This window comes from Cyanistes caeruleus, chromosome 1, assembly GCF_971803275.1.
Source record: "Cyanistes caeruleus chromosome 1, bCyaCae1.hap1.1, whole genome shotgun sequence".
Lineage (NCBI taxonomy): Eukaryota > Metazoa > Chordata > Aves > Passeriformes > Paridae > Cyanistes > Cyanistes caeruleus.
This window is the reverse complement of record NC_141701.1, coordinates 8,151,132-8,164,575: the sequence shown is the minus strand read 5'-3', so window position 1 is coordinate 8,164,575 and position 13,444 is coordinate 8,151,132. Positions and strand designations below refer to the sequence as shown.

At 42.6% G+C, this 13,444-nt stretch overlaps 1 long non-coding RNA gene across 1 annotated transcript; it reads left to right on the top strand.

Moving 5' to 3' along the window:
- The first annotated feature begins 2,615 nt into the window (after positions 1-2,615).
- On the top strand, positions 2,616-8,447 carry LOC147655284 (uncharacterized). The gene is made up of 2 exons (XR_015283620.1): positions 2,616-2,833; positions 7,797-8,447. It is a non-coding gene; the product is annotated as an uncharacterized LOC147655284 (long non-coding RNA).
- The last annotated feature ends 4,997 nt before the right edge of the window (positions 8,448-13,444 follow it).

The following is a 13,444-nucleotide window of genomic DNA, read 5'->3' as shown; positions in this document are numbered from 1 at the left end:
ACAGCTTTTGAGGAAGATGAGATTTGGGCAGCTCTGGTGAGTCATCCCCAGCCATGATGGTAGGTACAGCCTTCCCCTCCAGCCACTGGCAGTGCTGGACCAGCCTCAGCCCCTCTGAGCAACCCCAGTCAAATTCCTGCTCAGCAGGAGATGGAAGCCAGGGTGAGGAGGTAACAAATTGCTGTCCCTTCTCCTCCTCCCTAAATCTCTGCCTGCTGCCTTCCTGTGCTGTAGAGAAAATTAAGTTGGGATTCATGAATCTGGAGAGCAGTGGATAAAAGGTGCTCTAGAAGAATATATAATAAAAGGTGTTCTCTTTACTGTTACAGCAAGTCAGGATGAAAACACACTGTATAAATGGTGATGTGCCTGACATCTAACATAAACCGCTCCCTCCCAAGCAAGCAGAAAAATCCTAGAAGCTCAATCTATGTCCTGCAGGCAGCAGAGGAGGAGAAATGCTGCCTTTTCTTTTTTCCCTTTTTTTTTAATTAATATTGTATTATTATAGATAAAATTGTGCTTGGGGGCATTTCAACAATGTAGTGCTGAGGAATGTGCATGAAGCAGATAACACCATTTCCCTCTGGCAGAAGGAAAATATATATAATAACAGGAACTTTATTCGTTAACTTGAAGGAAATTATGATTGTATTAGTGAGGCTAAAGGGTATGAAATACCTTCTGCCTTCCAATAAACTATGGTCCAGCCAATTCTAGGATCAAGCTTTGGAAGGTCCTGTTGGAAAAAATAGCAGATAAAGACAGGAGTGAGAGGAAGGAAGCAATTCCCAGATGGTAACACTTTAATATTTAATTTGGAAAAGTGAATATTATTCCAAGTTTTATACCCTAAAGAAGAAACCACTTGAGGCAATGCCATATTCTTGGCTCCCTGGTGGGTTAAATAAACTTGTAGTTGCAATGCTTTTTATTAGTTTAAGGGACAGCTTGTGCCTTGAACTGAGTGTCTGCTCAGGAGCAGTGTAAAGCTGATCCCTTAGGCTGCCTGGTATGTGATCTGGTATGTGCCTGCTGGTTTCCCAACCCTTCTGTTTGTAGATATACAGTAAATAATCAATCAGAGTTGTCCTGCACTCCTGCAATGTGGGAACCAGCAGGACTTGACCAGAGCAGCTATATCATGGTAATATTCTGTAATAATTTTTCCATCTAAACCAGATGTTTTCTTGGCAGGTGGAGGGAAACAAGGCTGAGCTGCACCTCACCCACAATTTCATAGGAGAATAAATCTCTCTGTACCATTCAATTCTGCCTCAATTCAGGACACTGTGTGGGATTCATTACACTCCATTGTATTTCTTCCTTCATTTAAGCCTGAACCCTGTTTCTCACTGAGGCTCCACTTGGGAAGCTGGAAGAGATTTGATACATGACTCAGGCAGGAACATGAAAGGTGGGAAAGGAAGGGGAAAGCTCACAAATTGCCAGTTCTCCTTTGGCTCTTAACAAAAGCACTTGTATTCCTAGGAAAGAAATCCTCCCCCTCCCAGAAAAATCACAGTTTCTTTTGTTCTTTCAGTGCTCTGATTCTGTACTACTGTGCCAGGGGACATTGCTGCTTTGTTATGTAACCCTGGGGCTGGTGGCATGTGGCACACTGTCCTACCTAGGTTTGAGCATCACATGTGGTGTCCCATTAGCAGGAATGACTGTGTGCTGGGCACTCTGGACTGGAAAGAACTTTCAAAGTCACCAAATCCAACCTCCAATGTTGCACAGAGCTATAAACCTCCCATAGATCAAGCTCCCTTTTGAACAATATTTGGGGGGGGGGGTGGGGGGTGTTGTTACAAAAATATAAAGACGTCTTTCCCTATTACACTGATTCATTAGATTGTTTCTTCTAATTTCCATTTTTCAAAGTTAATTTCTTCTCAGTCATAGTTGAGCCAACACAAACTTCTGGTCAAAACAGTGTAGTCTCTTTCTGGTGTTTAAAATTTTGCATGAGTTCTCAACAATATTTATCCTACAGGTTGTCTCTGTGCTCGGCAACATCCTGCTTCAGTCACAGCAGAACTTAATGTTATTTAATCTGTCACTTCATTAGGAGCTATGCCAAATGACACAACAGCTAGAGCAGGAAACAAGCAAACATATCAAGGGAAAGTTTTTAGTCAGAGAAATGCCATCAATGACACATTGTGTGGAATTGTCCTAGAACAGGAAATGAAAACAGTGAATAGAAAACCGTGATAAACATCAAGTGCTCCTAACTGCTCTACAATGGCTTGGCTTTTCCCCATGTCTTGGTTTGAATGTCAGATGACTGCTAAGGAAGGCAGGAGCCTCCCTTGGAATGGAAATTGTGAACCCCTTCCCTTCAAACTGTTTTAATATTGAAATGAAGGGGCTCTCCAGTGAAGATACGGGGATAGGAATCACAGTTCTTTGCTAGTATTTATAATACAGCAAACAAAGAACAACTCTGGCACTAACACAGACCAGGACCCGTGAGCGCTGCAGGCCGCGGGCTCTCCCCTTGCTGCAGTTCTGGGCACGGCCGCCAGGGGGCGCTGCTGCTCCCTGTGGGCGGGGCCAGGGCGGGGATTCCGCCACGCCGCCAGGGGGCGCTGTGGCGCGGGCTGAGGGCACACACCGTGATGGCGGCTCGGCCCTGAGGGAAGGGATGGCACAGAGGCTTTGCTGCACAAACCCCCTCGGGCAGCCGGTCCCGGTGCCCCTGCAGGACTCACGGAAACAGCAAGCCAGGACAGCAAGATGTCTCGGCAGGAAGGACAGTGCAGTGAAAAGCTGGAGCAGTGCTGAAGAAGCGGTGGTGGCCCGGATCTGAGCAGGCCAGGGAGGGGTGAGCTCAGGATCCCGGACACCCGAGCAGACAGGGATAGGTCCCTCTTTTAATGAGTCAAGTGTTAATAAGGTCCCAGCTCAGTGGCTGCTCTCACCAGCAGAGGCTCACCCCATGGCAGAAGAAGCAGGACTGTGCTGGACTCCAGCAGAAGCAGCGAATTCCCTTCCCTTCCCAAGCAGCAGCTCCGAGCGACCCCCTCTGAAGCTGGGGGACAGAGCAGCTGCCCCAGCCTCGTCCTTCACCTGCCCAGTCCTTGTGATCTCTGCCCCTCGGAGAGAAACTCCCCAATAACAGAAGTGCAACCAGGTGCTCTCCTGCCCTGAGCTTGGCCACTTTTGTTTTCCTTAAGTACCCACTTGATAGTGTTTCCTAGCAACTTATGAGAAACACTTCTATAATTCCATAAGTAAAAAGGAACAAAAGGAAAGAAACCTAACCCCCAACACCCCATTAGCCTGCTCACTAACCTTTTTGTACCAAAAATAATTTTCCATGAATCACAACCTGTCTTTATAAAGAGTGCAAGGAAACATCAGCTTACATAAGATCAAGCTAAGCAACAAGAAACATCACATTAAGTTTAATCTAATTATAATTTTTTTCCATAGCAGAAGGGACAGTTTCATTTTTTTTCAGATAAGAGTTAGAAGCTGTGTATAAACACAGGAATCTGCGAGTCACAGCGTCTACCACTCATCTCTGCAGAGTCAAGAAACCAGCTGAAACTACCTAAAACAACAGTTTCTCTGCTGACACTCCTGGGAGTGTAGTCCTTAACCAGAAACCCACATCAAATATCTAAAGCTATGCAGCTACAGATCTCCCTTTCCAATCAGAAGTAAAACCCCAAAACACTTCTTTTCTAAAATAGGCCTTCCTAAAGCAGCAGGCCAGAACTCTGAAATATGCCCAAAGGCCCTACCATTTTAAAATGTCAATATGTTTGTGCTCCTGGAAGTCCACAAGGAGATGATGAGTCATAAATTTTATACCAGCAAAGACTATCATCAATGTCTTGTTCGCCTCCATAACTGGCATAAGATTTAACTCAGTATTCCCTGCATTGGACCACAACTTGTATGTGAGATACAGGATTTCTTTTGCAAAAATATTTGATCTTCACCTGTATGAATTCTTATCTGTCTTGCAGCCTGTCACTAAGGCTCAGGAAATGTTTGTGAAGTGCTTTGAGAGCCTCCATGGGGATATGATGTAGAGAATTTGCAGGCAAACAAATAACAGGTCGATTTCTATCCAGTTATTCTCATGCTGTTTATACTTGGAGAAGCTGATCTTAGTACAGCTGGAATTCAAATGGGTGATTAACAAATGATAGTGATACAGTACATGAGTTCCATGTGCTACTTTCTGTTTTTAATAAACACTACTTATACAGAATCGAATTCTGCCATGAATTACACCAGTCTAAGACCAGGGCAAACAGCTCCAAATTAATACAGAGAAGTGGAGTTTTTCCCAGACTACTGTCAGCTCATTCAAAGGTTTTTTTTAACCCCCAGGGTTATGTGTCGATATCTCAATAGAGTACCTGGAAAATTGTGCAGCTGATTAATAATAGAGCTTTTTGAGTGAGATGTAATTGAATAGAAAAGAAAAGGTATTTATTCCCAGCATAGAAGAAGGTTGGTAGGACAAACATGGGTACATGTCCAACCAAGTTTGTGTACCAGAGCAGTGACAGCTCTATTTGTGGGGAAAGTTTCACATGTGTTAAGGACACATGTGAGCTAAATAATTTGGAAATCTCTGTGACATTGGCCCAGGACCCTTGACTGCAGGGTCTCTTTGTCATCAGTATCCATCTCAGTCTAGTCCATGAAGCCCAAATCATATTGACCTAAGGAGGAAGGTCAGATTTACCCCATTCTAATGCAGATTTAGGCAACTTATTTTAGTCAACTGAGCCTCATTTCTGGTGGCCATATTGTTGAAGTAAGAGCATGCTCCATCCCTACTTGAGAATGACATGTAATGAATGTCCTTTGGGAGGATGTGCCTTCCAAGCATTTCATCAACTACTCCGTGGGACAGGACACCAGTATTGCCTGACAGGAATGGAAACACCTGTAAATTAAATGATCTAGAAAAAAAAACTGGCATGGTTTGACACCAGCTGACAACTAAGTGCCACACACTCACTCAGACCCCTTTCCACTCTACCTCAGCATGAGGGAGTTAATTGGAAGGGCAAAAGTGAAAACAAACACATGGCTTGAACTAAAAGCAGTTTGATAATTAAAAAGTAGTAATAATAATAATAATAATAATAATAATAATAATAATAATAATAATAATAATAATAGTAATGGAAAAATTGCTTACCACCAATAATGGAAAAAATTGCTCACCACCAGCCACCCAATGCTCAGCCAGATCCCAAGCACTGCCCCCTTCCTCCACAACACACTTCCTTCTTAGTTTTATTGCTGAGCATGGTATCATGTCACATGGAAATTGGTCAGTTGGGGTAAGCTGTGTCCCCTCCTAATCTCTTGTGCACCTCCAGCTTATTCACTTCTGGGACAATGTCAGGAGCAGAAAAGGTCTTGATGCTGTGCAAATGCTTCTCAGCAGGAGCTGAAACATCACTGTGTAAGCAATACTATTACCAGAACAAAGTTCAGATGCACAATAGTCACTCTGAAGAAATTCATCTAGGGCAAAATCAGTACAAAAACAATCAAAGGAATTGCAGCTGTTTTTTTCCTATAAACTTTTAAATATAAAGAGAAATTTTGATAAATAACTGCAGCTATAATTGTCCATGCCCAATGAGATGAACAAAGTTTATTTTAAATTGAAATAAATCAGGAAGCCACTAGACCTCAGGAAAATCTTTCTGATAAGTAAGTAAGCTAAGCCCTGGCACAGTCTACATGAGGGATGGAGAGTCCAACATGCTGTCATCTGGTTTGGTATAGTTAACACCACAATGAACATTGGATTGGACATCTTCTAACAGCCCCTCCCAGCCCTGTTTTCTGTGATTCTGATGGTTTTCATATTGTTCCAGAAAAGATGGGGCAGAGAAAAAGCAATCTCCTGGCACCCTGCTCTAATTCCTAATAAATTACTTCCTATTAAAAGTAACATTTTCAAAGGCTTGCTGCAATTAGCAGGGTGGATGTGCTGGATTTGGCTGGGGTAAACTTTCTTCTGACTCTATCAATTCTCTATCAAGTAACCTGGAGGAAAAATTATTTCAAATGGGGGGGTGTGGTATTTTTTCTCCAGCTGGGCTCAAAACCAAAACAACAGATCATTGTCCTTCTTGCTGTACACATAAATTCTCTTTGCTGTTTAATTTGTGTACATAATACATTTCTTATGTTGATTTTTTTTTCTTTAGCATTTCCCTGTCTTGTAGAATTTTCCTTTAACTTGGCCATGAGCTGTGATTAGTGTTGGGTTTGTTTCATACTTGTTTCATGATTTAAGACTTCAGATTCTAAGTATCAGCATAGTAAAAAAAATTATTTTCTTGAGTTCAAGTGGAACTTGACATGTTTAATTTGTTCCCAGTTCCTCCTACCCTCTCAATAGGCACTATTTAGAGGAGAGTGGCTGCTGCTTCTTCTTAATTTTCTTCTTCATCCCTTTCCATCAGATATTTATATTGTTTTGTACACATTGATAAGATTCTCCCCCAGCTTTCTCTTCTCTGGACTGAAGAGTCCAAGGTCTCTCAGCCTCTCCTCATATCACAGGTACAAGCAGAACTAACAGGCTTTTATAGCTCTGTATCCCATCAGCAGAACCAAGGCTCCTGCACATACTGACTGCTGCTGGGGGTGCAACAGCCACGTCCTTCACAGACATGACTGAATTAAAATTAGTGTGGAGAACTTGGACACAGCATGAGCATGAAGGACAGAGGAAGGCCATCAGAAATTCCAGTGCAAGGTGTGAAGACCAGTCAGTCTGTTATTACTTGCAGCTCAGTCACCAAGCCATGCAGTGGATAAGATTCTCATGCTTCAATTGCACAGCAATGACAGTGAAACATTTGAACCCTAACTAAAGAAGAGATATTGTGTCTCCCATCTGCATGCTTGACACATTGGGCTGGCCCCTCTTTTCTCCTCTCTCCTCATGTGTGTTCTCCTGTGCTGTGTAATTCACAGCGTCGTCCCGCCCTGCCCTCCATTTAAATCAGTTTTCAAATGCTGTGACTCTGAACACTAATGTTTTAGACAAACTTGTAGCAACTGACTGTAAGCTGAAAACACTGCAGCAGTGTAGTTGAGTGGCTAATCAATACAGGAGCTGTCAGCTTTTCAGATCAAGGGATTAACAAACTTATTTAGCAGTAAGTGAAATGAGTTTGGGGGGAGGAAAAAAACACTGCTAAAAAGGTGACTGAGGGTTTTTTAAAAGGAAAAAATAATGATGGAAAGAACTCAAACACAAAATCATTTAATCTCTTTACACTGTCAGTTGTGCTTTTTCTAACTAGTCGTGAGGAATATTGATGTCAAATTTGCAATTGAAGGATACTCACCAGGGCTTAGTGACAGGGAAAAACGTGAGAATAGGACTTCACACATAGCTCTATATCAACAAATGTTCTCTGACTTCACAACAAACAAGAAAAGTTTGATAACTACTATATTACATGCTCATTATAAGGAAAACCATTAAAAAAAAATAAAAATGAAGGGCATTTGTAAACCTTATTCTTTTCTATCTCAGATTAAAGAGTGAATTTTTGTATGTCAAAAACTACTCATACTGCCTTTGTAATTTCACATTTCCAAAGTCAGTCTGGACAAGTCGAAAAGCATCAAAAGCTGGTCCTGGCAGCAGATACTTATTTCAGAACCAAGGTCACTATCCTTGCAATCCCACCCAAAAAAGGTCAACTGTTTAGTCAGGGCCATCTTTTGCAAATAATATTTTTTATGTGAACCCTGTCCCAGAGGATCTCTGCTCTCTGCAGGTCTAAATGACTACGTGGGAAGAGAAGTGTGCTGTTTGAACCCTGTGACTGCTCTGCTGTCTCCCTGCAAAATTCACTGCCCTGTTTTGTGTTGCAGCGTCATCATCTGTAAAAATTAACTTCTCTTATGTCCTGTTACACGTTCCACAAGTATCGTTGTGTCTGTAAGCTTTTGTACCTTGACTAAGGAACCTCTGGTGATACCCATCATGAATTGAGTTAAGGCAGCCCCTGAAGCTTCCTGGTCAAAGAAAAGCCTCCTGCTGGTGAACAAGCAGAAATGACTGAACACTCCAGACCTCATCTGCATAGCTATAAAATGGTGATGCAAGACTTTTTTTTTTGAAGTACAGTGAAGTTTTGAAGTTGAAGCAAATAGAACATCATTTTTCATGTCTGACAGCAGATGGAAAAGAGGTCTGTACCCAGCTGTGTCTGCCATGAGGATTCATCCTCACCTTTGGTACAGCCTGTGGCTGAGCATGTCTGGGCAGCTGGGAAGAAGATTAGATCAGATAGAGGCTACCTGTGGAAAATGCTTGCACAAGGTTTTGTAGGCAACTGGTCCACTCTATAATGAGATGAACTTCTGGAAGCCTTTCATAAAGATGAGTGATATGTAATGGTAATAAAAGTGAGCAAAATTTGGTCTTAAATTACTCTAAGAATTGATTGGTAGTGTGTTGTTGGAAGACCAGATCTAACCAAGCACTGGATTAAGGTTTAAAATACTGTTTGAATAGTTTAGTAAGAATCCCTAGATATTTTTCCTTGATAAATGCACCAGTTAAAACTACCAGAAATTGTATTTCCTCTTATTTAAAGAAACCAGTAGCAGAAATACAAGTTCTATAGGCTGCTTAGTCCTAATGTATTGAATAAAAATCTAATCTAAGCAAGGCAACATTTAAATCACCTTTATTAAAAAGAGAAGGGGTTTGCACTATACACATCAGAAGCATCCCAGAACATTCTGGAGTGTCTGCAGCTTATTTTCAGGCTTATCAAGGTAGTGGATGGAGATTAAATCATGACTTTGTCAGGCAGAGACAGCCTCAAACAATTCTGTGTATCTCAGTTGATGGCATAGCCTGGGGGATACGGTTTGCAAGCATAAAAGGCAAAGGACCCATCACAGGAGCCCAATGCATGATATTAAACTTTCTGTAAAAGGCCATCCTCAAACTAGGCCCATTATCTCTGACATACAATCCCCACACAAGTGAAATATTTTTTGCTAAGAGTTTATGGCATTTCCCAAGGTGAACTTGCATGTAATGCACAGAGGTTTTGCTTGCAGAGCACAGCTGGGCAGCCTTTATCAGCCAGTTTTACCAAGACCAGGAAAAAACTCTTGTGCACACATTCTCCTTTGCAGGATCAGAGCATTAGCACTCAGGGCTACACACCTGCTGAAAAAAAATACATACCCTGGGCTTTACAGCACTTCACAGCTTCAGTGTGTGTGTGGTGTAAAGGACAATGAGTTACTGCGCTGCCCCAAGGGCACAGAGGGATCATTTCTCTAGAAAATGTGCCTCTTTATGGATCAGAGAGGCACAGCCACCTCAGACAGAGGCTGCAATAACCTGCATGATGAGATGTCTCCTAACATTATCCTGGCTCATATCGCTGTAGCTAGAGGGGATCTCCTGGTGCAGAGCAGAGACAGACAGAGGAACAGGAACATTCATCTCCTCAGAGTTTGGTCTGGAGAAGCTTCATTTTCTAGCAAGAAAGAAACTGCAGGAACAAGGACCTGTAGCTTTAGGTAATATAAATGCACACACTGAAAATGAGAGACCACAAAGGCTCTTCTGCAGGACAAAATCCAAAGTGAGAGATAAATAGTGACTTATCCATGGAGCTGAATCAAGTGTTCTGCTTCTGCCTCAGCAAATTATTTCTCCTGGACTGACCTCTTAGCTACTACTGACCCTTGGCTGGTCCCTAAAACAATATTGGCTGAAAGTTATGACTATAAACATATAAGCATTAATTTTGAGAAAGTATTGACAATTTACTGTTTTGTTTTTAGTTCATTCTTCTCTTGGAGGATGCAATTTAATCCTTTCTTTTACTCTTTCTAAGTAAGAAAAGACAGGGATCTCACATTCACTTCTAATTACAATGCACTTTACTGTGCAGCCCCAGTGAGAGGAAAAGCTTTTTGAAGTCTACAACATTGAAAGAGAATTGATCACTAATTAAATTTTTCTCTGGGAAGTTAACTATAACTAAAATGTACTGAGTGAAAACACACAGATCACTGTTTTGCTAGTGGCACATGTTAAATAAAACCTGCATAAATCAGGTGCTTTGAAAGAGCCTGGTAAGGCCAATTGGTGGAAGCCTTATTTCAAGAGAGCACTAGCTGCAGTTAGTGCTGCACCTCTGGTTAGGGGTTGTGGTGATCAGCTTTTATGAAGGATTTACCACTCTGCCCTCCTTGCATGGGAAAGGACAGTTATGGTGTCTCTATAATTCCACAGAGACAAACACACCCACTTGGGTAGAACCTGCACTTTTGGCTCTTTTTGTGTTCCACTAAAGGTCTGGGACTGGATCTTTAGGGTGTTGTAGGAGCTGGGGCTGGAACTGAGTGGGAAACGCAGGGTACGCTGTAACTTCACTTCAGCAAAACATTACAAGATGCCCAAATATGACCCTAAAGGTAAATCTAGATCCAGTGAAATACATCTGTAGCTGTTGGGATTCATTCAGCTTCATCTTGGCAGGCTGGAGAGTTAGCTGTGGAGAAGACAATGGGGTTTGGTGAGGCAAGTGTTGGGTCCTGCACCTGAGGAGGAATAACCCCACGTCCCAGCACAGGCTGGGGGCTGACCTGCTGGGGAGGAGCTCTGTAGAGAAGGACCTGGGCGGCTCAGAGAGTGACCATCAGCTTGCAGTGTCCTTGTGGCCAGGAAAACCAATGTTATCCTGGGGTGCATGGGGAAATGAGTGGCCAGCAGGTTGAGTAAGCTGATTCTTCCCCTCTCTTGGCCCTAATGAGGCCATTTCTGGAGTGCTGTGTCCAGTTCTGGGCTCACTCAGTACAGCAGCTATGATTTTTTCAGTTCCATCATCTTTACAAAAGAAGTGCCTATTTTTGACAGCTGTATATTTCATTTACCTCTGCCTATTAATACAGCAGCAGATGGCACAGGCAGGTATGTGTTAAGATGCATGTGCAGATGGCTCACTCAGTCTTGTGGTGCCTCTGACAAGATAAAGACACGAGGAGCTGCAGGATGCTGCAGGTTACAAAGGGAAGCAGTGTGCATGCAGATGGCCTACACTGACCCGGGGCGCCACTAACAAGACAGCAAAATGAGAAACGGCGGGACATCAGAGATAACAAGATAGGCAATAGCTTGACAAAATCGCTGTCAAACTCAGAAGTTATCAGGGAAACTATAGCATAACCACCAAATAAGGATTGAAAACCAGCAAAACCATTGCTGATGGGGATATGGTAACCAGAAATGAGCTGTTTGTTTGAGAGGGGGTGAGGGCAGTAAAGGGGAAGATCTTGCATGGTAAAAAGGGAATATTGTGAGCCAGATGGTGTGTTCACAGCTCCCTGTGAGGCAGTGCTGAGCCTGGCCAACACAGTTGGAGCAAGACTATAAACATGGTATTGCTCCAACTGTGATTGCATCTGACCCTCTTGTGTGCTCAGGAGGGGTCTGGATGTTTCCCCATTGCTGGAAGGGAGCACCCAGAGGTTTCTTGACTTCAAAATAGTGTTGAGTCAGAGTGCTGACAATTGTATAAAGAAAATTTGGCTGTTGTGACTTTTTGGGGGTGATTTTGCTGTTGTGTGTACCCCATCTGGTTTTGAATCCAGAAACTGTTTTTTCCTTGATTCAAAGAAACACAAGCCTAATTCAAAGAAACCCTGATAAATCTCAGCTTCTGATGATATTATTATCCAGATGTGATAGCATAACATAAAAAAGAAAGATAGGGCCTTGGAGAGATGGTTTAAGAACAGAAATATAAGATAATGGTAAGAATGCAATCAGAATGCCTGTCCTTGTTTTGTTTAGGGAAAAAACCCAGGGGCTATAACTGAGTTTGTCGTCAGAGGTCACCTTGAGATTACTGCCAAAATCAGACTTGTAGGTGAATATTGCACCTACAAGAAGGAGTTTAGCAGATTACAGAGAGGTTTGGCAGTTCTAGAGCTTCTTGCACCAAGAAGTTTGCTGATAGGAACACTGTCCAGAATAGGAGACTTATGACCAGGGAGAATGATTCCTAAAGAGCAGCAATAAGGTCAGGAGTGACTGTGGCCAGCTGCTTGTTCTGGTTGTGGAGGGAGGCTTCAGTGCAATCCTGTTGTGAGGGAGGCTCAACAGAGGAGGCAGTGAGAGACTGTGTCCCAGTAGACTGTAGCCCAATAAATAATATCCCAGGCAGTGTCCGAAGGGTGGGTCACAGAAGAGTTTTCATGAGCGTGCCAGCTGCCCTGAAATTCCCTCTTTGTTAGAGGTATGTGGAAATGCTAGAGTATAAATGCAAATGCACATTTACCTCAGTATTTCCTGCCTTTATTTGTCACAGAGTTCAGCGCTCAAGAGTCAAATGATTCCACAGGTAGTAATTATGGACTTTGTAAAATGTAGTTTTAGTTCAAGAAGCAAATTGACTTGAGAGGAAATTCTTATTCTTCCCCACCTCCTGTTTTCAGTGTCAATTTATGGATCTCTGTGACCACACTGCTGTCTTGGCTAAACAGGCTGGTTTCAGGATGTGACACTGCTGACAACAGCCATAGTCCCACACTGCACTGAGGGAGCTAACTAAGGCAGCAAATGTCCTTGTGCTCCCCGTGTGATGCTAAGACCTTCTAAGCAATAATTCAATGCTTCTTAGAAGACAAGACACTAAGAAGATTATAAAAATTACCATATAGTGACTTTGCTGCAGACAAAACAATAGTAATTCAGAAAATTAATTACTTGCAAATTAATAACAATTTCTTATCATTCATTCATGTATGGAGTAAAAAAAAATCAATATTGAGATAAAGCACTTCAGCAAACATAGTTTCTTCTCTTTCTCCAATCCCATTTTAAGCCAAACCCACCATATTCTGCCCATTCCCAGTCCCAAAATACCTTTTTTTAATCACAGGTTCCACTTGGTCTGTCCTAATTCCTCTGGTGAGATAAAGGGGCATAGTAGGTTGGGGTCTTGTCCATAAGGGATTCTTTCTGTCTTTGTGTCCTTATCAGTTTCTGTTGCTCCCCTTTGCTTCTTTCTGGTTCCTTTCTGCCAAATTTTGCTTCCTGCTGGTTTTTCCCCACTGGTGCCTGCCTCTCACTGTATTTCTGTATTTCCACTGCAGTATTTTGTGTAACTGCACTGGGGAGAGCCATGAGAGACTGTGGTCCCTCAGGGGTGCCTCTGCCTCTTTGCTCTGGCAGGGACCCCTCTGAGGAAGGGCTACCTACTTGTGATAGTGCAGGTGAAGTAGAATTTCAGTTCTGAAATAAAAGTGTCACTAGGAAGACCATGAACCTCTATCCCAGGCCACCTTAGGCAGCAGGATTTCTCATCCTGACACTTGAGTTTCCCACTAGGAAGAGCTGACCTTTCCAAGCTGGGATTTGTTGGACTGAAGACTACCTAAATATGCA